General features: G+C 39.0%; 1 protein-coding gene and 1 long non-coding RNA gene across 4 annotated transcripts in view; one reads left to right on the forward strand and one right to left on the reverse strand.

Moving 5' to 3' along the window:
• Window positions 1-26313, reverse strand: part of LOC135224452 (uncharacterized) — a 158951-nt gene that overhangs the window by 117464 nt on the left and 15174 nt on the right. For all 3 annotated transcript variants that reach the window (XR_010316743.1, XR_010316742.1, XR_010316744.1), the window contains exon 2: window positions 5370-5490. This is a non-coding gene — a long non-coding RNA (uncharacterized LOC135224452). The remainder of the gene's footprint in view (window positions 1-5369; window positions 5491-26313) is intronic.
• Window positions 13088-26313, forward strand: part of LOC135224451 (uncharacterized) — a 49194-nt gene continuing 35968 nt past the window's right edge. The window contains exon 1 of the mRNA XM_064263454.1: window positions 13088-13195. The gene's annotated coding sequence lies outside the window, so the exon portion shown is untranslated. The remainder of the gene's footprint in view (window positions 13196-26313) is intronic.

Raw genomic sequence — 26313 nt, forward strand, 5'->3', positions numbered from 1 at the left:
GGACTGCTGTAAGGTAAAGTACTTAATTGTGGTACTGTTCATTAATGAAATTGGTGTGTTATCCTCGTTAACAATGAATTGGGTTGAGAGATATCTCCCTTTAATTTAGAAACCACTAAGGGAGCGTGGTGTTTTTACGTAGAGCTCTTAGCGATTTTTGACCATGTAACAATTGAGCATACAATCCACTAAATCCTTTTTTTCGCACAGCATACATATATATTTATATATATATATATATATATATATATAAATATATATATATATATATATATATATATATATATATATATAGTATAATATATCTATATATATATATGATATATATATTATATATCTATATATGTATGTATATATATATATATATATATATATATATATATATATATATTATATATATATATATATAAATCGTTTACATAACTCAACTGGGGACATCCAGAATAAAAGAATGTTTCTATCCGAAGGGCATTATGGATACCTCTCATTGCTGTACTCCATAAATTCCTAAAAATGAGTGATATCATTGTTGACAGAGAGGGGGGAGGGGGAAGGGTAGCAGCATTAATTTAATGGAAAGTTTAAAACCCAATATCGATTCACGTAAAGAAAACGAGGAAAGAGCATCAAAGAAAATCGGACCATTTAAGGGATAACAGCGGCAGAGAAAGAAACTTAAATCTTAAAACTCTCCTTGAGTGGCAGTTAATCTTTTAAAAGGACTTCTGGCACCCAATTCCGAGAGTGATTAAAACCAGATTCGTTTAAAGACTTAAGGAAATGAATTTGTCTCTGGGAAGATTCGTGGGAAAAGGCCGAATCCATCTGGACGGAGAAAAGAGAGAGTGTTTTCTTCACTTTTTCTTCTGTCGCGAGAACCAATTGTAATTGCCATTTTAAATTAATTACTTTAAAATATCCAATAATTGCTTGGCTTTTTGTTTATTCTATTTTTTATTTTGTTTCTTAAAGCACCTTGGTAGATCTAAATTACTATTCCGCCGCGGCGTAGACTATGGCAGTTGCGGTTTTTCTATGCAGTTTTACCTCCTGAACAAGAATTTTAAGTAATATTTATTCGGACGACTGTAATTAACCCCCAGGGATTCGTACTATACACGGCGAAATACATTTACGCCCCAATTCCTAGTGGCTTTCGTATTCGCGGGGACGAACGATGTGGAATCCCTATATAGAAATACCAGCACCTTTAATTTTGAAAGTATACAATTTTTAATAAAACTCGCTGACAACTAAAAATTTAAAATAAGATGAACTCTAATCTTCAACATTAAATTGTAAACCGCTCCTGAACTTAATAATAACCTCTCTTTTTCTCTGTCATAATTATGGAATTGTACTAATATACACATATACTACATTTGGAATCCTTAACTTCCTGCATTCAAGTAGTTTAAAATAACACGAAAAATGTATAACCAAAAACAAGGCACTAATTCCGAAGCAAAATTACAACCCTAATAGAACAACCCTCAAAACAACAGACTGGGACGTCCCACAATCGCAACCCCTCTCTTCCACCCCTCCCTGCACTCTCTCCCCTCGCCCGCCACGCTTTTTTCACCTTTACAAACCCCCTCCCAATCCCCGAGATCACATGCCTCCATCAAAAACTAAAAACAAAAAACTTTCTTGCTCATTACAGCAAAACAACTAACATCAAACGAAACACACCCACACAAAAAAACAGACAATAATAACAACCTAAGTACAGTAATATTAGCCTAAATCAACTACGACTCAAAGTTCCTCCTCCAGACGATCGATCCAACTCATAGTCCCTCATCCAGGAAGGAGCATGAATTTTCCTCCGGGTATGTTTCCCGTTATCATTATCCCTCTATTCATTCGCCTCTTCCTCACTAAACTTCCCTGAGGAACTCGGCAGCTCAATCCACAGACATTATTTTTAAGAATTAATTCTAGTTACACTCCACATCTTCCACAGACTAGTTACAGAGCGCATGGGGGGATATAGGGGGGACCCTTGACCCACACTCTTCTCCCACCTGAACAGGAGCAACGTCCTCAATAACAGTAACTGGTACCTTCACCGGGTGTCTCCGCTCATATTTGTAGATAACCCTTTGAGGAACACTACTCTAATCTAAACTTCCTGGCTATCATCATTTTATGTCAGACCAAAGGTTCTAATGGACTTATGTCTCGCCTCTCAGACACAGTTTTGATAGTTCCGTGGTGCCCCTCCAGAAATACCATTCCCACTTGCTCTGAATATTCCATCCATCCAACGTCATCTTCAGGACTTCCGATCTGAACACTGCACTATCATCCATAAGAATCTCATTTACAGGACCCTGTTCCAGAAAAATCATATTCCATATATCTGCTACTCTCTCTCTCTCTCTCTCTCTCTCTCTCTCTCTCTCTCTCTCTCTCTCTCTCTCTCTCTCTTCAGACCTCTCCAAACCGCAAATCTGCTAGGACCACAGTCATTTATTGACAAATACGGTACATTCCTGTAATTTGTGACATCTATGTCAAGTCTCTTCCAGTCTCTGTCCAATCTCACACTATCTGTCTCATGCACCATTGGAGCAGGACCAATTGACTGACACTGCAAACAGCTTTTCACATGTTTCACCATTTCTTTATCAATTTTGGAGTCTGGTTTCTGTGGTAAAAATATAGTCCCATCTACATTCATATGATACCTGCTGTGCTCCTCTCTCAAATCAAGTGTGTTCAAGCAATACGTCACCTCGCTGCTCATCTGGTTCTTCCGTTCAAACCATGTGAAGGCATCAGTCTATTTCCTCACCGTACTTACTAGGGTCACCTTCAATTCTAATCCAAATTCTTCGATAAGCTCCCTCACAATGCCAATTCATGGCTTTATCAACATCTCTCTTACTCCTTTGTATGCACCCTCATACCCTCCGTGATAACAGATTTCATCCACATAAGAACAGTAGCAGAATCAGTCTTAACTTCAATTTCTCTAGTCCCCACTGCAGGGCAAGATTGATGCCCTTTACCACAGCTTCCAATTCAGCCACATTAATATGATTGCTGTCATGTTTCTTTTACAACCAAGCTGCATCCTCAGCCACAACACCACCAATTTCCAACGCAACTCCCAACGCTAAACTACTTGCATCTCACTAAAGAACCCCATCCTCAGACCGAGAAACATGCCACTGCCCCTTGCACTGGATCATCTTTGTTTACCTCTTGGACAACTTTGAGCATCAACACATCATCTTGGGTCTACATTACTGTCCCAAAACGACCACCTGCTCGTCTCTTCACATAGCCACAAGCTACTCTACTCAGCCAATTTGCAATGGGGCAGTGGCCCACCCTTTTCCACAAATTGAAAGCAATTTTCGTTTTGATATATCATCCAAAATCTCTGGGATGGCATTACCGCTTGCAAAATATCGAACACCATCCAACTAACTCAAGACCCTGGTTTAGCAATCAGTCCATTCAGTTTCATCAACCAAAATATCATTGATGTAAGGACTTGTAGTCTTTTATGTCCTTACTCCTCCCCAAATCAGGTTTAAAATATTTCCCATAATTGGAGGAGCAGAATTCAACCCAAATCCCAACCTCGTTAAACAGTCCGACCTTTATAATTTACAATTCGATGACACCACAGCTTCTTGGCCCCTCTAATTTGCAGATATGCCGACTTCAAATCTACAATCGCTATATCACCTTACATTCTGCGCCATTCCCCTAAGGTCTCACCAAACACATCAATAGCATCATCCCCAGTAACACATACTACAAATACTTATTCAGCCCTCTAACGCCCAGCACTGGTCTAACTTTATTTTTAATTGGTTGCTCAATAGCCATTAAAGGCAAGTCCCCATTTCTCACCCTGCTTCTCCCAGGGGAGCAAAATACTCCTCTTCAATCCCTCTATCTACTTCCTTCTCTAACTCCCCTCACTTCCATTCATCCCATCCTTTATCATCACAACTAATCTTATTTGTCAACTCTAGCACCACACTCAGAGTTATCACTTATCTCAGAATTTCTTGCCTTACCCAACGGAACTTTGCCCTCAGCCATTGTAACACCCCCAAACCCATTGACTATGTTCATGTCAAAAATTAAATCAATATTGTCAATTAGTTTCTTAGCCACTAAAGCAGTTACAGTAATTGCAACATCTTCAATACTCAATCTTACATACGTTCCACCTTGACACAAACTCCCTCTCCCATCAGAGGCAGATAAATGTGATCAAGAACTGTAGTAGAACAACATTTGTCCACCAAGCTCGCCAAAGAATACCCATTCACCCCCAATTTAACAAATGGTAACCTCGGATGTGGCGCCCGTACACCTCTAAGGGGAAAACTGTTGGCACACCAATTCACTCATTGTCATTCCTTGTATTCCTGGTTGCTGTTGTAATGATGCACTGATGTGACTAGGCATACCATTCACAAATGAAATCCTCACTATGAGTGCCAACCCATCCCGTTTAAGCCCAGCCAACCCTGCCAATCTTCTTAATTCATATGTAAAAACATCAACCTGCTCCCCCGTTCACCTTGAATGAGTAAATTTCCCAAATGCGACATAAGCTCTATCTGAAAAGGCTTCTTTCAGTCATTCTGCAGTCTTTTCAGTGTCGCTTTGGTCATCATCTTCCATTTCCAAATACAAGGCCAATGCATCACCTTCCAAAAACAATGGAATAAATACAGTGAGATCATTCGCTTTCTGAAGCCTAGCCACCAATTTGACCTATATCAACCAAGCAATTATGTGTCCTTCGCCCTTAATGGGCTTAATCGTGCCAGTTGAGATTTTCGTTGCCATCGTCTTAACTAAAACTGCCAACATAGCCTGTAGTTTAAAATAACACGAAAACTGTATTAACAAAAACTCACCTTATCAGACATCAGTACAGGGTACTCATTCCAAAGCAAACTTACCACCCTACGAGAACAACCCTCGAAACAACAGACTAGGACGTCCTACAACCAAACCTCTCTCTATACTCGACAGCCACGCTTTTTTCATCTTTACTAACTCCATCCCAGTCCCCAAGACCACAATTCCTTTAATTCTTGGAGTGCTTTTTCCTAAATGTTGGGCTTATTCGTTCATGTGTGGAGCACTGTTTTCGTCATAGAGGATTTCTTCGGTTGTCTTCCTCCTCAATAGGATTGAACCAGTGCTCTCTCTCTCTGCTTTTTTTTCACTGTTTTCTTGGTCTCAGAGGGAGAATTCCTCCTTTTCACTATTATACTTGCCCCCTCGCTCCGGCTATGCAGTCGCTCCAAGAATTTGAATTTCCTAGCAGATGGTTCATAAAAGCTATAAATTTTATAAAAAGATACTTTCTCGGGACATACCTTCCAAGGGAAGTGACGACACATTCTCGTAATTTCTCAATAATAAAAAAAAAAAAAAAAAAGCGTTGGCTTTAGACACAGAATTCCGATGGTATGGTACAGACACATTAGCCTGAGACACCTGTAATGAAAAGAAAAACAGTATTTCATAAAATTTGACTAAAACATGTCCCAATAATATTATCAAATGTTAAAAATCAAAATAGTCATTTAGTCTTGAATTACGTCCTGCAAGTGAATATGAATCCTTATGAGTAGATTCATTGATAAAATAATGTCATCAGTTTATTATTTACATCTCTAAGTAGATCAAAGTAATTAATCTTAATTTTAAGTGTCTTTCAATTCATCCACTAAATTTTCGTGATTCGAATCTTAGCCAATCTCATTTTTAATCGAGATCAGTCCGCGAACTTAAACTATACTCTGTTTTTTTCCATCTGTCCAACCGCTTGTGGTGGTCGCGCATGGTAGCACTGCGTCCCGGTCATTAAATAGTTACGCTATGTGTAAGTTTTAGTTAAATAAAAGTATATCTTGGTGTACATTTGCAACAGAAAAGTGTTTTAATAATTTACTGTATGCGAATTACACCGTTAATATTCGAAATAGGATATTATTTAAAGCCCGGGACGCAGTGTTACCATGCGCAAACACCACAGGCGGATGGACAGATGGAAAAAAACAAGAGTATAGTCTTCTGCGTATTTTTTTTTTCTACGTAAAGGGATGTGGAAAAGCCAGAGGAAAGGAAAATTAAGTTAGAGTTCATATCCATATTTCAATATCATATGATTCCTTGTCACCAGATGACCTTGCGAATTAAATCGACGCAAGAACGTAGGCTTCGTCAACAAAAATATTAGCTCTGTTCGCCTGGGAATATATGAGCCGACATCGTTACGTTTGAACGTCCAACTCGAAAGCAAAATAGAGAAAACAAAAAGTGCTTTACTACTTCATCCACTAAAGTTAGCACTCAAGTTAAAAACAATATTTTTAAAGAAGGAGGTTTGATTCTGCAAACGTGCTTGCAATACATAATAAAAAATGGACTAATGGTATTAAAGTCCTAGCATTATTATTATTATTATATATTCTAGCAGTAGTAGTAGTAGTAGTAGTAGTAGCAGTAGTAGTAGTAGTAGTAGTAGTAGTAGTAGAAGTAGTAGTACACTCACAGAACCTGCCATCTAGGACAAACATCCTGAACAAGATCCCTGAGGAAAAGATTACTTATGTGAAGAGCGAACATTTGTAAAAATACGGGGCGTTTCATTCATTATCTAAATCATTATTGGGACTTAGTTGGAATTTCGCATTCATTTAAAAAAAAACGGCGGCAAATGCACAACTAACTGCACGAACTTCGAGTAGTTACTAGGCAAAAGTGAAGGTTAAAAACAGAAATTGCAAGCTATAAATAAAGAAATTCAACGGATAATTGGAAATCTTAAGCACACGCGCTCGCACACACACACACACAGGCTAGCAAGCAAAACTACGTATGTCCTCCGATCAGCTTAATGCACGTTGCATTTCTGTGTACATAGGTCTAATATGCACTCCTGCACGTTGTGTATATAAGCCCCGCTAAGTTTGTTTACATATTGTTAATCACATTTCGTTTTGTTTTAATATACGCAGTTGACATCCCCTGTGCTTATTTTCCGGTATATTTAGGAACCTTGTAACCAAACTTTTGCATAAAATAACCAAAACTGAATGAGGCCACTTTCCCAACTGTTAAATTTATGCTTTTTTTTTCCAAAGACAACGCTCCCAACCCTGTGTTTACATTGTATCAAAATGTTTATATTCTTAAAGTCTACCCTTTCTAAGAGGCACGTATTGAATAATTGTTAATTTTTTTCTTATGACAATTAAAGAATGTGTATAATCTTTGTAAACTTTGTGAACTGTATTTTGTGTTGTAAAACGAATATTGAGTTACCCCTTGTTACGGTGATCGCATCTTCTTCCCTACCCGTGTTGCTTTATCACCCAACTTCTCGTATATAAGCACTCGCGCAGTTGTACCCGTCCTCCGGACGTGATATCGAACGAACATTCACTTTTAAATGACCTGGACATACATCTTTCCAAAGCCAATGCTACTGAGTCACTGCAAATGATAGACAAAGGGAGAGAGAGAGAGAGAGAGAGAGAGAGAGAGAGAGAGAGAGGATCAGGATGTGTCGTAAGTTTATCGCCAAAACACTAGTGCAGTATAGCCAAAACACCGGGACCAAAATAATCTAGGCGAAACCATAAAACACCGCCTATACCCGTCTCACCTGTGACCTAACCTTTCAACTTTCGCCGGAACTTGAAGACTTCCGGTGACGTCGGTAGTCCCCCCTACAAAGGAAGGATTAAGTCAATTAATCACACCCTAAAGACGTCGTTAGATCATCTTCAACCAACAAGTCATATTACACGGGGGAACAGGAGCAATTGTCCGCCTACTGTGGGCTGGACACTTCCTTTGGAGAACGTTCGAGATAGCAAGCTTGGAGGAGAGAGAAGCAGGGAACCTTAGTGGGGAGGTTGAGAGAGACTCTCACCCATTGTGGGTTAAGATATGAAGAAGAAAGAAAGGCTCACACTTCGATTCGTCGGCATATATTTAACTTGTATTTTTTTGTGTGTATTTCTTTAACAGTGTCTTAATGAATCAAGAAAAACTGCATTGTGTCTTCCTGAGCCTCCTGAGACTCTAACAAATAACAACAAACGAAGTAAGAAATGATTAGCACAAGAAAGAATAAACTAATTCAAATAAGGAGGAGCAACAAACATTACAAAGATTGATAATGAGGACAATATAAAATAAATCAAATTAATAAAAGAAGCTCCTTACACTCTGATATTGATGTTTAATGCATTTGAAGTCATTCATGTTAACTCATGGTACAGTAAGCGTAAAAAGTAAAGCTATACATTTCAGAGGATTTCTTTCGAAGTTCACTAACTGGCAACTACAACACGTAGCTCACAAACTTTTTTTTCTTCATTGAAAAGTCTATCAAGCAAAATAAAGCTAACATATTATGCACAAATGTAAAATCTATGATATCTATAACAATCATAAGAAAAAATTATGGTAATAGTAATTATTTCAAAATATAGTAATTACTTCAAACTATAGAAAAGAAACAATTTGAAATTTTCTTTCAACACAAGATTACCAACATTACCTATGTATATTTCGAGCAATGTGAAAACAAATATTTAATATCTTAGTGTATTATCAATTATTTTAGTGAAGATGCATAAAACCATGCAAGTATCAATAAAATATAAAGGGAAAACCTCCGTAACATTAAACATAATAACCATGAATGCACCTAGATTCAATAGAGAAGTTGGGTGTGGTTGGTAGTTCTGAATTTACCTTCTAGGACCTGACCGTTCGGACTCTACTTCAGCTTTGGCTTAAGTTTCGACCCACAACACAAACACAACATTATCTACCCAAACTATGAATCACCAGCCGTATCCTATTAGTGGGGGGGGGGGGGACTTTGTCCTAATACCCCCATTGCCAGCCAGTGCCTACCAGGGTGGGGCCTTGACCCCAGGCCCCCCAGCATCAGCCGTAGCCACAGCCACCAGACAAACACAATAATGAAACCTTATTAATGGAAAATCATGTTTATAACTATCCAGATACCCAAACAAAAGGAAAAATGGGGGTAAAAATAAGTACAAAAAAATTCTTTAGGGAGAGAAGAAAGCAAAAGAGAGCAAAATAAAGAGAAGAAAGATTCTTCAAGGAGAAAAAGAGAGCAAAATAGAAGAGACAGAGAGCAAAAGAGAAGAAGAAATTAAAGAGAAGAAAGATTCTTCAAGGAGAAAAAGAGAGCAAAATAGAAGAGACAGAGAGCAAAAGAGAACGAACAAAAAAAAAAAGAGAAAAAGAGAGCATATGAAACCAAGCATAAAACATCATCTTCAAGAAAGGCTCTTGTTGCTGCTACCTTCACATGACTAGGCCTAGTTCCGGGCATAGCAAGGTTTACAATGGGGGCCATTGACTGTTATTTAAGCAAAGATAGAACCATTAGGACAGACACCAGGACCTGTCCTTGCACCTTGGAAACAGACTCATTATATAAAAAAAAAAAAAAAAAAAAATAAGAAAGACGGTCGCAAGCAACCAGAACACCCGTAAAATCACCACCTGGTTAAGTCGGGAGACGACAGACCCCAACCAACCCCCACCCCCTCTACCTTTACCTCTACCCACAATCCTAACTCCACCTATTTCACTTAAAACCTTTTACCTCAAATATCACAATTTTTGAAAGTAAATTATATTTTTCCTAACTATACAAACATGAGGTCCTTTACATAAGGAATTACTTTTAGCGTGGGCTGGAATCAAGGCCATTAAATTCTTGAACAAGGAGGTTAGGCAGTAACTACCGTCTAGTAGGTGAGTAGGCCCGCCTGCCTTGATGTAAACTTTCCCTCGGCCCAGGTTCAGATTGAGGGGTGGCGGCAGGTGGGCATTAATGTAAAGGACCTCAGGTTTGTGTAGTTAGGAAAAATACAATTTGCTTTCAAAAATTGTGATTTGTTCCTACACGATATACTAACCCTCGGTCCTTTACATAAGGAAGACTCATTGATTGGTGGGAGGAATTTGAGTGAGCCTCTAGAAATGACTGGAGTTCTGCACACCTAGGCTATTCCTCCTGGTCGTAAGAGCGAGGAGGAGTGCCCTGCCTCTGGCAACTTGATCGGAGTATAGGAGCTGCATGATCAAGAGTCAGACTTTTGGGCCTCTCCGAAATGAGTGAGGAATCGTATCTCATCCGAAAAAGTGCTGGGAAGAATATTTAGAGTCGGGGGCATTAATGCAAAGTTCTGGGAATGGTTGCATTATTGCCAATCTCCTTCCTCCCCTTGCTAGAGGAAGGAGCGGGATTGCTTCTATGATTCTGATAAGAAAAATAGAAAGGAAGCTCGATGTGCAAGCTTACCGCATCAATCACCCCACCATCTAGTGTATGTAAGTTCGAGTCCTATCCTCAACCTGAAGGAAGAGGAGTAGGAAGACGAGGAGGGGAAGGTGGAGAGGCCAGTTACTCTCGCATCCTTCTTACCTCTAGAACCACACACCATAGGCAAGATGCAACTTGTCCTCTTGAAGGAGCTGGGTAAGCAAACACAACCTGCAAGCATCCACCACCAGTCCAAGGAAAAGAGGTTCCAAGGACATGTGGGCAGACCCGAAGAAAGAAAGATATAAGTATGATCGCAATGAAACCTCATCTATCTTCCGGTCCGACATATTCTTTGGAGTGAAGAAATGTACCCATCCACTGGGCTATCCAACTGCAGAAGTCGAAGGGGTGGAGGCTGATGAAAAATATGATGATTCAGAAGAGGAAGATGACAACACTTGACGAGCTCTACAGGATGAGGTACACACGCTCAAAAAATTGGTGGCAGAGTTTTATAATTTTTCGTTCACCTGCCTGACGCACGATTCATGCCTTATTTATCTATTTTTCCTCTCAAAGATGGAAGAAATCTTATGTAATGACGTTAAAACATCATGTTATGTTAGAACATGATGTTATGTTATTGTGTAAAACTATTTTCCATATAGCAACATTGACGTGAACGAAACGAAGTGATAAAAAACGTCATATCACAACCACTGATATACATTATCAAATAGATAGGAGACACCTATCACTAGTAGTATCGCATAAACATAGTCCTTACATTATCAGTTCAATATTAAGTTGAAGGTAGTTGAACTATTCCATTTGTTAAATTTTACAGAAAACATTGGAAACTCACAAAATGCTATCAAATTTAAAAACAAAAAGAAAAAAATTATAACCTAACAGTGGGAACCATGCGACCTCTCTCTATTACTTTTTGATGTCGTTATGTGCACGGGAAACTGTCAATGTTTCATTTATCGCTCTAAGAAACATCCCTCACTGAGCGAGAGACAATTATTGCACTGCATTTGGTGCAAGTTCCTGTTGGAGAGATATCAAGAAAGCTTAATATACCGGAGAGAATCATACATAGATGAATCAAATTGTTTTAAGAATGGCAAAGTTTAGAACATGGGCCTAGAGGTGGAACTCCTCGAAGCACCACAAGAGAGCAAGACAATACAGTAGTGTAAATGTTGTTGAACAACATTCTTTGAGAATTTTGAATTCTAGCGCCTCGTCATGATATTGCTGAACCAGGAAATCATGACTACCTCTTCGCCTATGACTGCGGTCTGATGAATACTTTACATGGAGAGGAAGATATTTTTAAAAATACACTTGAAATCTTTGATAGGTGTTTTATGAACAAGTCTAATGAATAAGCAAACTTACCTTTGATGGATGAGAGATTCAGTTAGGCTTACTCTTTTTTTGTTTTGTTTTTTATCGGTGGCCAGTGAATACTACGGATAGGGAGGCAAACAGTTTCAATTTGCACGCATCTTTTTCTTCAAAACCTATATAATACGTCGTATGGGGAAATGCTTTATTAACATTGGCCTAATCCCTCCATCACTCCTATACGCCACCACCACTCTATCCCACATCTCAGGCGACTCGATCCGACTTCTCGCTACGAACTCCATTGTGTGAGAGCATCACTAATGATAACGGTTATTTTAAAATTCCCCGCACCGACAACGGAAGCCTTAAAATGCATGTTTATAAAATATTTTCTGTTCAAAGTTACTTCATCTCTCATTCCCAAAAATATTTGCACACTCGTGTTACAACCTGTATGATTGTCGTCGCTGTCAAAGAGCAACCCCTCATTAAAGCAGTAGGTTTTTCTTTAAAAAAAAAAAAATGAAATAGACTTAAACGAGAACGTCACCTTTCATATTTCTTATCCTTTCTGCTACTTATAATATGCATATGGTAGTAGGTCTAGCCATACATGTGAAACTAATTTTAATTAATTTCTATTAAGGAGAAATGAATAGCTACAGAAAGATCAACCCAAGAAAGCTTTAATGAAAGTAAGCCTTTCTTAATGTATTCGTCAGTTTTGACTCCCACAGCTTTCCAACGTGTCCAGATGAAACAGGATGATATGCAAGGAATTCGATAAAAATAAAAGACCGAGTTATATTAGTTTGATTTTTTAATGATTGCTTGTTGACTTTGAATAGCTAGGTCTGAGTAAATTATGTTAAGCAATTATGAAAGGGAAAAGAAAAAAGGAGAACATGGCCAATAAAACAAGAATAATGGGAATAATAAAATAAAGCAGATAAAGTGGAAGATAAGAAATGGTGGCAAGCGAAAATCAACATACACAAGAACCATATACGTCTACCGAAGAATTAACTCATCGAATCCCAGCTATAAATCAATAATAAACTGAGTAAACGGGATCTTCAATCAACACGCAACTGTAAACATCCTATGAATACGAAGATATGTCATTCATCGAGGCGAATTCGAGCATCAATATCGTTGTTTAAGTGAACGACTGTCATCACATATCTTCAAGAATCAAAACCGGACGCGAAGCAGCATCGGACATCAACAGGAAGGAAGAAACCAACATAGAAAACAACGCGCGATCACAAGCAAGGATGTAGAAGATTAGGTCAAGAGGAAGCAACGCGAAAGAGAGAGAGAGAGGCTGTGACGTCATCATGACATCGACAGCTTCCTGCGACACGAGAGAGAGAGAGAGAGAGGCTGTAACGTCATCGGAACGTAAACATTCTTTCCGCATATATACCAGAGCTAAGTACATCCTTTATCCATTCAGGTTTTTTCAGTGAAGTGTTGTACATCAAGAGTCGATCGTCCAGTATTCCTGGGGTGAGTTATCCAATCTTAATCTGAATTCATTACAGGGATCAATCTTCAACTACGAGTTCTCGCCCGCAGATTCCTTTCTCGTTGTTGCTAATCGCTTTTTCTTCCAGGAGTTCTCCGGGAAATATCTTTATCAAATTATCTGTTTTAATATTATCTTTTTTGGGGGATTTTCCTAATATTTGCAACACATTTTTACTTTATATTGCATATGCGTTTACGTAGTGGTCGTGTGTACTCTTATAGATATTTTGATAGGATCGCAAGGAATAGAAGTGATAAGAAAAAAGTAAAAGTTAACATGGCAACTACTGCGGCTGGTTCTTCCGCATCGGGTAACCCAAATGTAGTGACTCTCGTCAGCGCGAGGTCAGCAATAGTCCCCTTTCAAGGTCGGGTCAATGGGTTCCTGCCTCAAAACGTTGAGGCATGGATCTCATCTGTAGACGCTCATTTAAATGCAAAAGGCATCACAGACCCATCTGTACAATTACAGGAAGCCAAAAGCTTCATAGACTTTGCTAAAGGAGACGAAAGTGCATATCTGAGAGGTGTTTCTTTCCAAGAGGCGGTTACATGGGACGATTTCAAAGTTAGGTTACGTGCTGTATATGGCGGTGAAGAGGCTTTAGACGTAGTGCTGGCTTTAAGGAACATCCTTAACCAAGCCTCTATGACTCAGCTTAATGTTGTAGAGCGGGCGGCGCTAATTGCCGACCGGCTAAATGAATATCAAGTAAATTTAAGTGACTCCGCGTGGGTTACAAGTTCCAGAATCGCCATGAAACATTTCATACGTTTGATTTACCTCACGTGTATGACAGTCATGTTGCCTGAAGCTTTAGTGCGGTGTTTTGACAAAAAGCTGCAGCCCAACAGTACGGAACTAGATGTGTATAAACTGATCAAAAAACACATGTCTAAATGTACTGACCTTGATCCCTCGCTTACTCAAGTTTTTCAAAAAATGAGAATAAACCACAACAAGTAAACGTGGTCAATAATCAAGCTGCAGGGATGGTTTGTTATAACTGTAAAAGACCAGGTCACATGATTTCAGACTGTCGGACGCGTTTTTGTTCAATACACAACAGTTCCACTCATTCATATAATCGTTGCTTCTCGCGGAATCAACAGCAGAATCCTAAAAACACGCAAACAGTTGCCAATGAAAACAAAAAGAAGGGTCCTCAGTACTTTAAAAAGAAACAAGCGAACAGTAATGCTCCTCAACAGCAGAAACAAACAAATCGTGCTTCAAGTAACTCTGTTCCTGGGCCGTCTAGCCAGAACTTGCAAGGTCAGACGAATTTTCCAGGAGTGCAAAACAAAGCAAATGCCAAGTAGTAAGCTCCAGGGGGGGAGAGGACGATGATGGGTCATTCATATCAACATCTTTTGTATCAAATAATCAATTTAATCATTTATCAGATCATTGTGAGGCAATCGATTTTCCTATGAAACACACAGCCGAATCCAAAAAACCTGTGCAGTTTCCTGTAGATTTGCAACAAATTCAAGCAATTATAAGTCAAGATGAGTTACGCCCAACCTTACATGCAGTGAATTTGGACCATAAGTCATTTACATTATTCTTTGACTCTGGTAGTCCACGTAATATCATGGATTTGTGGACTCATCATTTGCTTTTTTCGAACTTCCCTATAGAGAAGTCCGGAGTAAGACTCTCGGGTATAGGAAATAATGAATTAAATGTGGTAGGAGTAACTCATGTTCAGTACAAGGTCGGTAAGCGCACGTTTTCCGATACCTTTATCGTTGTACAAAACATTGATATGTATCCCACCGCTGCCACCATTTCTTATCTTCAGCTTTAGCGAAAGATTGAGTGTCTTTTCTTACGACTGTTATTCGTAAGCATTGTGGTTCTGCTTCTCATCTCGTAGACGTGATATCTAGTTGGTTCTTCTTTAGAATAAGGGAGATGATTCAAACGGAGGAAGTTGAAATCTTAACAGCTTTATTTCTCAACTCCATCACTAGAGAGATGGTTTGGTCAGATGACCGCTCCGTTTCGTAAATAGAAGAGAACTAATAATACAGGGCATCGTGTCGATAGCGAAACACTAGCTATCTCAGCGATTTACACATAAAATGAATACGTAGTCCGCCGGCTCGGAAGTCATGAGTTTCCAGTGCAGGTTAACAGGTCAACCGCTTCCCATGGAAGGTGTTGTGATCAGTTGACAAGATACATAAACTGAAGATATATATCCAAATGCAAACCAGGCTACTGCAAGCATTGCACAGCGTGATCTAGTTTCAGATTGTCATGTAGGACGCTCCTAATTCACCAATGACCCCTTAGGTCGTGGGTTCTATTTACAGATAATATATATATATATATATATATATATATATATATATATATATATATAATATTATATATATATATATATATATGTATATATATATAATATATATATATATATATATATATAGTATATATATATATGTATATGTATATATATATATATATATATATATATATATATATCATATATATGTTAATATATATATGTATATATATATATATATATATAATAAAAAAAATGTATATATATATTATATATATATAATATATATGTATATATATATATATATATATATATATATTGCCATTTTAAATATTCATTCACATTATGTATCCGAGAGAGTATATACTGCTGAAAATAGACCTAGGCTAATCATGTGTGAAAATCAGAAGTCCAATTAAGGCTCACTAAATGCGTCATGCAAATTATTTTATTGATTAAAGGACAAAATTAGTTTAATTAAACATCGTTATTAAAGAATGTTAATGCCTTAATGTATTATTTATCGGCTGTACGAGACGAAATGACAACACCCCAGTGCAGTACGATTCGTTGGGTCAAGACTCAAGCGGCAGCAAAGCCAACTTCAAAAGGCTTATGCTATTACGAAGCTTGAGTTGAGAATAAAATTAGAATTCATGGGCCCATCGGTATATATTTTCCTTACTTTGCAAAATAATTATCTTTAATACGTTGAATAAGTCTACTCAGTTCTAATGTAATTTATTTCAAGTATAGCACCTTAGCAAGGAAATGTTATTTATTGTTAAGTAAATAATCTGGCACCTGCAATATTTCCATAACGAACAATGAATTAAGAAACTACGCCAATTCTTCGTTGGCGGACAGTACATTTACCAGCAGGAACGGAATTAATAATCCCAGAGCAGCTGCAAAGGCTTTGTCCAGTGACGAACTCCAGGATAGCAGTGGTAAATAAATATAATTTCCAGCAGGGGAACAGTACATACACACTCAACGACCAATATCACAGCATGCTACCAGTCGCGGGTACAATTCCAAGGTTAGGATAACCAACACGAAAAGATATCCAACCATCTACAGCTGTAATCAACTATCACCACTGTTAGCCTGTAAAAGAAAGAAAATATGATTTAAAGTAATACAGATACTCCTCTCGCATCCAAGGGCACCGCCCTCCGAAATGAGAGGAGATCAGTGTTGCCGTTGTATCCGCATAAAGTTTCAGCAAGCGCTTAGTTACGTTTTTCAAGCGATGCTTGTTTACTGCTATACGAAAACAAAGGAAATGAAATTCTCACCTTACTCGGTAAACTAAATTATTTAATTTTCTAATTGTGAACAATGTTTCATCCGAGTCTGTCACTGATGTGTGTAATATCTGAATCGATGTGTTCGTCACTATTTGACCATATAATTATGCACTGTTCCTCGGCATCATTATTAACATTTTGAGGCTGTGTCACGTATTATAACACTATTGTCTGCATTCATGTGTTCATCACTATCTGACGATATAATCATGCACTGTTCCTCGTCATCATTATTAACATTTTGAGGCTACGTGTCACATAATATAACACTATTGTCTAATCTACAGGAAAAAAGACTTTTAATATGTAATCATGGGAATCATATGAATCCACTAATTCGTTATCGTCCTGAGTTTCACAAATTTCAACTTCTTTGGAAAATAGCACTTTTCTGGGGAAAAAGATTCGATATATAATCACACGATTTGCGGCCACTCATGTTTTCTTAATTTATAGGCCATCTCCTGTACATGGTCACTATAAAGTATCGAACGGGATAAAACAATGAACTCATATGCATTATAATGGATTGGCGATCTGGGAAGATAGAATACTTAGTCCGCATAATTATGGTTGCCATTTGATCTTTACGAGTTTTCCAAAGATGCAGGTATATATAATATTAGAAATTTCATTGTCTATGAAACGTGAGCTCCAAAGATATATTTTTGAAACTCTAGACATTACCTTTGTACATAGCAAATTAATTAAAAGCAAGAATTCTGGCACTGAAAATCCTTCGTTGAAAACACTGAGTATCGCACTTGTTTAGCGTACTACCTACTAGCGATAAAAACTGTATGCCCTTAGGAGATTGTGGAGGTAATTAATCACTTGTTTACTGCACCTATTCGTAGGGTATGATGATCATGAACTTCACACGTAGGGATTTGAACGATTTATATCAATTTCGTTATACTTAAGGTACATTACTGATATATATATATATATATATATATATATATATATATATATATATATAGATATAGATATAGATAATAGATATAGATAATAGATATAGATATAGATATAGATTATTTAGATATAGATAATAGATATAGATATATATATTATATTATATATTATATTATATATATATAATATATATATATATTCTATATTCTATATCTATATCTAATATCTATATCTTATATTATATCTATATTCTATATCTATCTATATATATATATATATCTATATATATATATATATATATATAGATATATATATAGATATATTATATATATATATATATATATTTATATATATATATATATATATAGATATATACATACACGCATATATATGTATATATACACATATACATGTATATATACATATATACATACATATATATATACACATGTACATATATATACACATATATATACATATATGTATAAGTTTATATTGTATGTAAATATATATATATATACATATATACATATACATGTATATTATATATATATATATATATATTCATACATACATACATGCATATATATACATTCATACATATATATATATATATATATATATATATATATATATTTATATATATTTACATAAATTTCTATACATACATACATATACATATACCTATATACGTATATATATATATACACACACACACACACACACACACACACACATATATATATATATATATATATATATATATATATATATATATATATATACACATATGAGAAGTATTCTTTTTTCCTTTCTTATTTGTCCCAGATATATTTTCAGATAAGTTTGTAATAAGCATAACAGCATTTATGTATCAGTATATAACTCATTAGATCATATAGGAAATAATTTTATAATATATTAACAGATTGATTTACATTAATCATATAACCGTCATATTCTGAAAAGAGTCTTATCTTTTATAATGTTGTATTTGAATGAGAAATTGTTTAAATTATATTGCAATTTGTATATGATAAATTTGCATGTATGCGCCATGAAGAAATTGCTGCTGAAAATGCAATGTGGAATCCGCATCGACATACAAACTTGGATAGCTGACGAAAATTCCGCACTTCGGCAAAACTGATACAGAGGTGGAGGATCTTTGTTTAGTTTCCACTTTCCTGGGTGACATCACGCCTTGCCTCTAGAACGTCATCCATTCATTAAAAAAGACATGACTGATATCCCATCAGACGTGAATGCATTATAGTTTGGAGGGGACGTAATAAATATGTATCATTTACTTAAAATAAATCCAAAGTGCTTAGAAATCTTTGCATTATTTGGGAATGCAATTCGCGCGGAAAAGCAGACATGCCGTCCCTATAGCACTGTCATCCACTGAAGACATGACTAAAGCACGTCAGATGTGAATGCATTATAATAGTTTGGAGGGACGTAATAAATATGTGACACTTCGTAAAATAAATCCAAAGTGCGTATTATTTGGAAACGCAATTCGCACGGACTACTAAAAATTGTTTGAAAAAATTTCCTGCATACAGAATTTTTTTAGCCATTTATCGCAGGCCATTCAATGTTGCTTGTAAATAAATATAAATTAGATTAATTCGGTAAGTTTTCAATGGCGACCTTGCATTCCCTTTAACAATTATCTAAGATAAGTCATAAGCACTCCATTTTCCAATATTTCCTCTTTTTTTTCCCTTACGTTTTGGAAAAAGGCCATCTCAAACGTCCCGGGACATATGGCTGGCCTCGCCCGGCCATCCCGGTACTCATGGCGGGCCACGCCCGCATGTCCCGAGATACGTGGGAGGCCTCACCTACCTGTCCTGGGATGCGTGGAAGGCCTCACCCGCCCATCCCGGGACGCGTGGCAAGCCCCACCCGCTCATCCCAGGACGCGTGGCGAGCCCGTCCCGGGACGTATAGCAGGCCCTGCCCGCCCGTCCCAGGACACGTGGCAGGTCCCGCCCGCCCATCCTGGGACACGTGGCGGGCCCCACCCGCCAGTCCCAGGAAGCGTGGTGGGTCTCGCCCGCCCATCCCAGGATGCATGGCAGACCTCGCCTGCCAGTCCCGGGACGCGTGGCGGGCCTCGCCCACCCAACCCGGGATGCATGGCGGGCCATGCCCGCCCATCCCGTGACGCATGGCGGGCCTGCTCCCTCATCCCGGGCCCCGCCCGCTCGTCCTGGGACAAGTGGCAGGCCCGCCCACCCGTCCCAGAACGTGTGGCAAGCCCCGCCACCCCATCCCGGGACATGTGGCGGGCACCCATACACCCGTCCCGTCCCAGTACACATGGCGGGCCCCGCCATCCCTTCCCGGGACACTTAGGGGGCCCAAGACGCGTGGCAGGCCTCGCCCACAAGTCCCGGGACACATGGCGGGCACCACCCGCACGTCCCGGGACACATGGCGGGCCTCGCCCGCCTGTACCTGTACGCATTGGAGGTCTCACCCCCCCGTCCCAGGATGCGTGGGTGGCCTCACCTTCCCATCCCGGGACACGTGGCGAGCCCCACCCGCCTGTCCCAGGACGCGTGGTGGCCCCTGCAAGCCCGTCCAGGGACGCATGGCGGGCCCTGCCCGCCCGTCCCGGGATGTGTGGCAAGCCCCGCCCGCCCATCCTGGGATGCGTGGCAGGCCCCGTCTGCCCGTCCCAGGAAGCTTGGCAGGCCCCTCCTGCCCGTCCCAGGACATGTGGCAGGCCCCGCCCGCCCGTCCCAGGATGCGTGGCGAGCCCCGCCCGACCATCCAAGCACGCGCGGCAGCCCCCACCCACCTGTCCCGGGACGCATAGCGGGGCCCGCCCGCCCGTCCCTGGACGCATGGCAGGCCTCGCCCGCCTGTCCCATTATAGACACCTTTGCTTAGTCTTTGAACCAGAATATGCCACTGACTCCTTCCAACTCTTCTGCGGATTTTCTGAATCCTTTCAGTTCTCCTGAGGCTTCTCTGAATCTTCTCAGTTCTCCTGAGGCTTCTCTGAATCCTCTCAGTTCTCCTGAGGCTTCTCTGAATCCTTTCAGTTCTCTGAGGCTTCTCCTTTGTCCTCAGTTCTCATGGGCTTCTCTGAATCCTCTCAGTTCTCCTGGGGCTTCTCTGAATCCTCTCAGTTCTCCTGGGGCTTCTCTGAATCCTCTCAGTTTCCTCGCTGCTCTCTGAATTCCTCTGATTTTCTTCTGGGGAGTTCTCCTGGGGCTTCTCTGAACCTCTCAGTTCTCTGGGGCTTCTGAATCCTCAGTTCTCCTGGGGAAGCTCTTCTCAAGTTCTCCTGCTCCTGAATCCTCTCAAGTTCTCCTGGGGGATTTTCTGAATCCTCTCAGTTCTCGTCTCTAATTCTCCGGGGCAATTCCTCTCAGCTCCTTGAATCCTTTCAGTTCTCCGGTTGAATCCTTTCTCTGAATTCAATCCAGTTCTCCTGAGGCTTCTCTGAATCCTCTCAGTTCTCCTGGGGCTTCTCTAAATCATTTCAGTTCTCCTGGGGCTTCTCTGAATCCTTTCAGTTCTCCTGGGGCTTCTCTGAATCCTATGCTTCTTCTTCTGGCACTCCACCAATCCTGTCATTTTCCTCACGCTTTCTTCAATCCTCCCATCTTCCTCTCCCTTTCAGGAATCAATAAAACTCTTAAGAAAACATTTGAACATATTTATTTCCCTGCAACTTAGACTTCCTTCAAGGATCAACAAAGCAAACTTATTACAAATAAACATTAAACTTTCCATACAACAAACATTGTCCTCAAATTTTTCACATCTCATCCGTCTTTGTGAGGCCAGCGCCATTCCTTGAAGATTGCGCCATTCCTTGGAGATCGCACCATTCCTTGAAGACGAACAGCTGCTCCTTTAGTTTCCAGTTGTCTTTCTCCAGGCGTCTGTTTTTACCCTGCAGGTTCTTCAGGTTGTAAACCAATTTCTCCTTCGCTCCTAACAGCTGTCCAACCTCATCTTCCAGCTTTTCGTTCCGTTCTCCCTGGACACCGGTCTTCCTCTCCAGCCACGGTTTCCTTTCTGTAGAAGGCATGTCAGCTCCTTCCTCTTGAGTTTCGCAGCCTCAACTTCACACTGGAGTCCCCACTTTTCCTTCCTGAGGTCTTCCACTTCCTTCTGCAGGCGCTCGAACCTGACCTTGACGTCTTTCCTGCCGGATTCGCGATTTTTGCTCACGTCCTTTTATTCCTGGATAAGCCTCGCCATCCGCGCCGCTTCTTCGCTTTTTAACTGCTTGTATTTCTCCTTCTGTCGTAAAAGTTCCTATTGCCTCTCAACCTGGCTGTTTGCCTCTGTCAACCACACTGTTAGTGCCCTTATCCTCTCACATAGGGCATCGTTTCTTTCCCCAATTTCCTTTGTCTTTTCCATCAGCTGCTGACTTTCATCTGTGATCTTGAGGATCTTGTCTTCCAGCTGCCGATTTTCCCTCTTTTCTTGGTCGTTCTCCCTCTTCAGGAACAACGTGTCAGCTTCGAGCGAGTAGGCCCTTTCTTGCCAGGCCTGCTATTGTATCACCTCCAGAGTGATCTGGATCACACGAGTGTGTTCTTCCCTTCCGCCCGCCTTCTGAATCTCTTCATTGTTGTCGAGCCTCTGTTGCAGCTGAAGAATTATCCTGTCCAAGTTCACCTGCTGCTCTCTCTGGCACCGGATGGTGTCTCGCCAAGCCGCAATTCTCTCCTTCAGTTCCTTCTCCTTGGGCTGTTCAACTCCATCTACAGTAGTCAGGAAGAACCTCACCAGTGAATAGGCAGCCACAATAAACAAGATGACTATTCCTGCGTTAGACTTCTCTCCATATTTCGAACAATATCTAGACACCCAGTTCACATACTCTCCTCTCATTCTCTCTCGATTTTTCGTTGATTTTCTATATTCCACGAGAGATATTTCGATTTATCAAAATATAGCAGGAAATATTTTGAACATTTTTTAACTCTGCCTTGTCTCTTGGCGTTATAAATTGCTGAAATCTCTCACTCTCAGGGATTTTTTGCAGTACGTATCTTCTCTCTCTCTCTCTCTCTCTTCTCTCTCTCTCTCTCTCTCTCTCTCTCTCTCTCTCTCTCTCTCTCATGCAGGATTTTTTGCTAATCTTAACTGTTAAAATAAATTTGGGGATTTTCCTTTATTTACCTTTTTGTCTATAAGAAAAACAATACTACCTACAGGCGGGCAATTGCAACTTAGGGGAAAAATGGCCATTTTTCTAAGGCAAGTTTCATTTTTATTGAATTTTACGGGATAACTAATTAAAAGATACAATTCTAAACGAATTAGCCGAAACATCAAGAGAAATATATATATATATATATATATATATATATATATATATATATATATATATATATATATATATTATATATATATATATATATATATATATATATATATATATATATATATATATATATATAATTAACTACTCAACAACATATATTTTCAAAAACATAGGTAAGTTTTAAGATTTTAAATGTATATCATATGGATACAAAGAAAGGATGAACTGAAATTTAATTATATTACATTTTCTCCTACATAAAAGTGAAAAAAGATATATAGGAGTACAATTTTATTAGAACATAACTCGCGTTCGTAAACTGAAATGCAATATGAAAACAAAGTAGAAAACACTAACACCCCTATTCCTATTTGAGGCGAAAATGACACTAGCCATGAATTAGCACGACTCGACGCGACACGATTGGTGTGAACGCAACCTTAGTAAGACGTTGCGTAAATGTTTAAAATAATATGCAGGCAGCTTTCTGAACGTCGGAAATATTTGAGACTCCTTGTAACACATTAAAAATGGGATGTAAATATGCAATTCACAATTATCTTATTATTTGAGAACATAGAAATAATAAGAATTGTTTTGAACGAATGCGGTTCAGCGACCATTAACCACCTGGAATCTAAATTCAGTCCCATTTCAGTAACAGAACAAAAGTAAACATACCTTTGATTAACCACAAAGTCATTTTCCAGGGAATCCATGTTATGTGACTGGAAATTCTATGTACAATTCTGTGACGGACAGTCAATTTGAATCACAGTAGTTTAAAAGAATGTTGTATTCCGATAAAATATGCAGCACTCCTATATCATCAAATAGTTTTAAAACTGAAAATTTCATAGAGGTGATAAAAATTTGAATTCCATTTTCAAGTGTTCAGTCATTGACTAATTAATTATGTAGTATACTACCGGGTGTTTCGAAATTAGAGCCCCCCGACCACTCCACAGAACAAATGGAAAGTTATGAAGTTTTCTTCTATAGGCTATCTCCAAGCACATTATCTTAAGTTTCTATTAAGTCAATTTTCATTTTACATTTCTTGTATTTTCAGACTGAGTGACGGAGTTAGATACAGCCATGGCTAACGAGTTGGAGGAAATCAGATGGATTGACCGAATCCGGGCTATAACCTCCAGAGAGGCCAGGGATGCTGGCACATCCTTCATTTCACGTTCCTGGATAGCTAAATACATTAAAAGAGATGAATCCTTTGTTAAAAGAAACTGGAACAAAAATCCATATGACTGTCATCGCGAAAAGAGTGAGAATCTTGTAAGGGCTGGAGTCCTTTCTCAGGAGTCAAAAGACATCATAGCTGAGGCATTGGGTAGACCAAGAAACTCTTTAAGTAAATTGGCGCTTGAACTAGAAACAAAAAGGGGAAAGAAGTGAAGTTATAGTGCTGTATATCACAAGTTGAAAAAATCTGGTATCAAGCCATTTCATGTCATCAGCAAGCCCAATATCACTCAGCAACAGAGAGAAGTCCTGCATGGTTTTGTGGTTAATTTCTTAAAGATTAGGATGAAGCTGACTTTCTCCATGTTGCCGCATCAGATGAATTCTTCATTTACACAGTCAGGAAGCCAAATCATAAAAATGACACCATTTGGGCTGCAAAGTTGGATGATATCAGCGATGACGTGCGCTATCGCCAAGTTGTGAAATTTCCTGAATGTTAGGGAATTTTTCTCCGTTTCACAGCCAAACGGTTAATGTGGATCATCAAAGAAAAAGGACAGTCATGGAATGGCGAATACTTCAGAGAAACTGTGCTTACTGGTGGAGTATTTCCTTTCTTCAAAGATTCTGAAAATGTGTTATCTGTTGAAGAAATCACATTTTTGCATTATAAGGCACCATGTTTCAAGGCTCTTCAAACACAGGAGCTGCTTCGAAACAGTGGTATCGATTTCTTCTCGTCAAGTGAATTTCCAAGTAGCTCCCCTGACCTTAATGTGCGTGAAAACATTGGTAGTATCTTAAAGGATTGTTGAAGCACGCACAGTGAACTATGATGGTATACCAAGCCTCAACGACCTGCGAAGAGAGGTGACCAAAGTGCTCAGGGAAATGGAGTTTGAGTCTCGGCTTTTTTGCGATTTACTGATATCATACCCCTCAAGAACGCAGGCTGTAGTACAGGCAGATGGAGGCCACACAAAATATCAAATACTCAAAGAGAAACTTAAATAAATACCTGTTCTGGATTACTATTGTTTTTGTCCATATCAATTTTAGTTTATGCTGAAGAGGGGGGGTGCTTTAATTTCGAAACACCCTGTATATATGTTCATACAACCGAGTAACCTACCTATCATAATGGATATCATTTCTATCGCTATGGAATGCATCCACCTGCAATTCCAGTACCTGTTATTTAGTATAACATTGAACCGTCTTCTCTACCAGAGAGAGAGAAACGACAGTTACATATGCTTTTGAACTTGAGAGCACGGTTTTTTTTACCTGGTGCAGTAGTTTTCATCGACTGAGACACAATAATCCATATTTTAGATATTTAATTATCTAATTAATTTTGTCTTGAGACCACTAAACTAAACAAAAACAAGAAAATGCTGGCACATTTCATAATCATGCAAACTCACATTGTTAAGAATGCAGAAGTCCGTAGAAATAGATATGTAGGGAATATATTAACTAGGAAAATCTACTAGTAGAGTTATGGTAGATGAAGACGAAGGAGAGGTAGAGAGAGAGGTAGAAACTGAACGCAAAATAGGATGTTTGAAAAGTGAGACCCATAAACCCAGCGCCTTAGACACAACAAAATGTGATGAGGCAAGTAGTAAGTGTTGAACCTTAACCCATCAAGTGGGTGGTTACGATGGATCACGGCACCCACTAGGATTCGCCCAAGGGTGGGACCGGAAACAGTAGGCGTTCAAGTTCAACCAATTAAGAAGAAATAGGGTGTACTCCAGCTGAAAAATAGGAGTCTGATTTATCCTTATTTTCGATTACTTATTGAAAACAAACTAATGATGACATATGACAGGGAAAAAGTTTTAATCTGTCCTGGGTCCTGAATCAAATATTGGTGCAAATACAATAGAGGCTCAACTTCTCACTGCATAAAGAAAACATAATTTAAGGTCTATTTTAAATGTATTATGATGTAAACATATATTACTATACTAAATTCACATCACCAGTGCATCTGATGTCTAGGCCAGTCCCTTACGATGCTCCTGATTGGCTGTTGATAAGCCAATAACG

Source organism: Macrobrachium nipponense, chromosome 12 (genome assembly GCF_015104395.2).
Source record: "Macrobrachium nipponense isolate FS-2020 chromosome 12, ASM1510439v2, whole genome shotgun sequence".
Lineage (NCBI taxonomy): Eukaryota > Metazoa > Arthropoda > Malacostraca > Decapoda > Palaemonidae > Macrobrachium > Macrobrachium nipponense.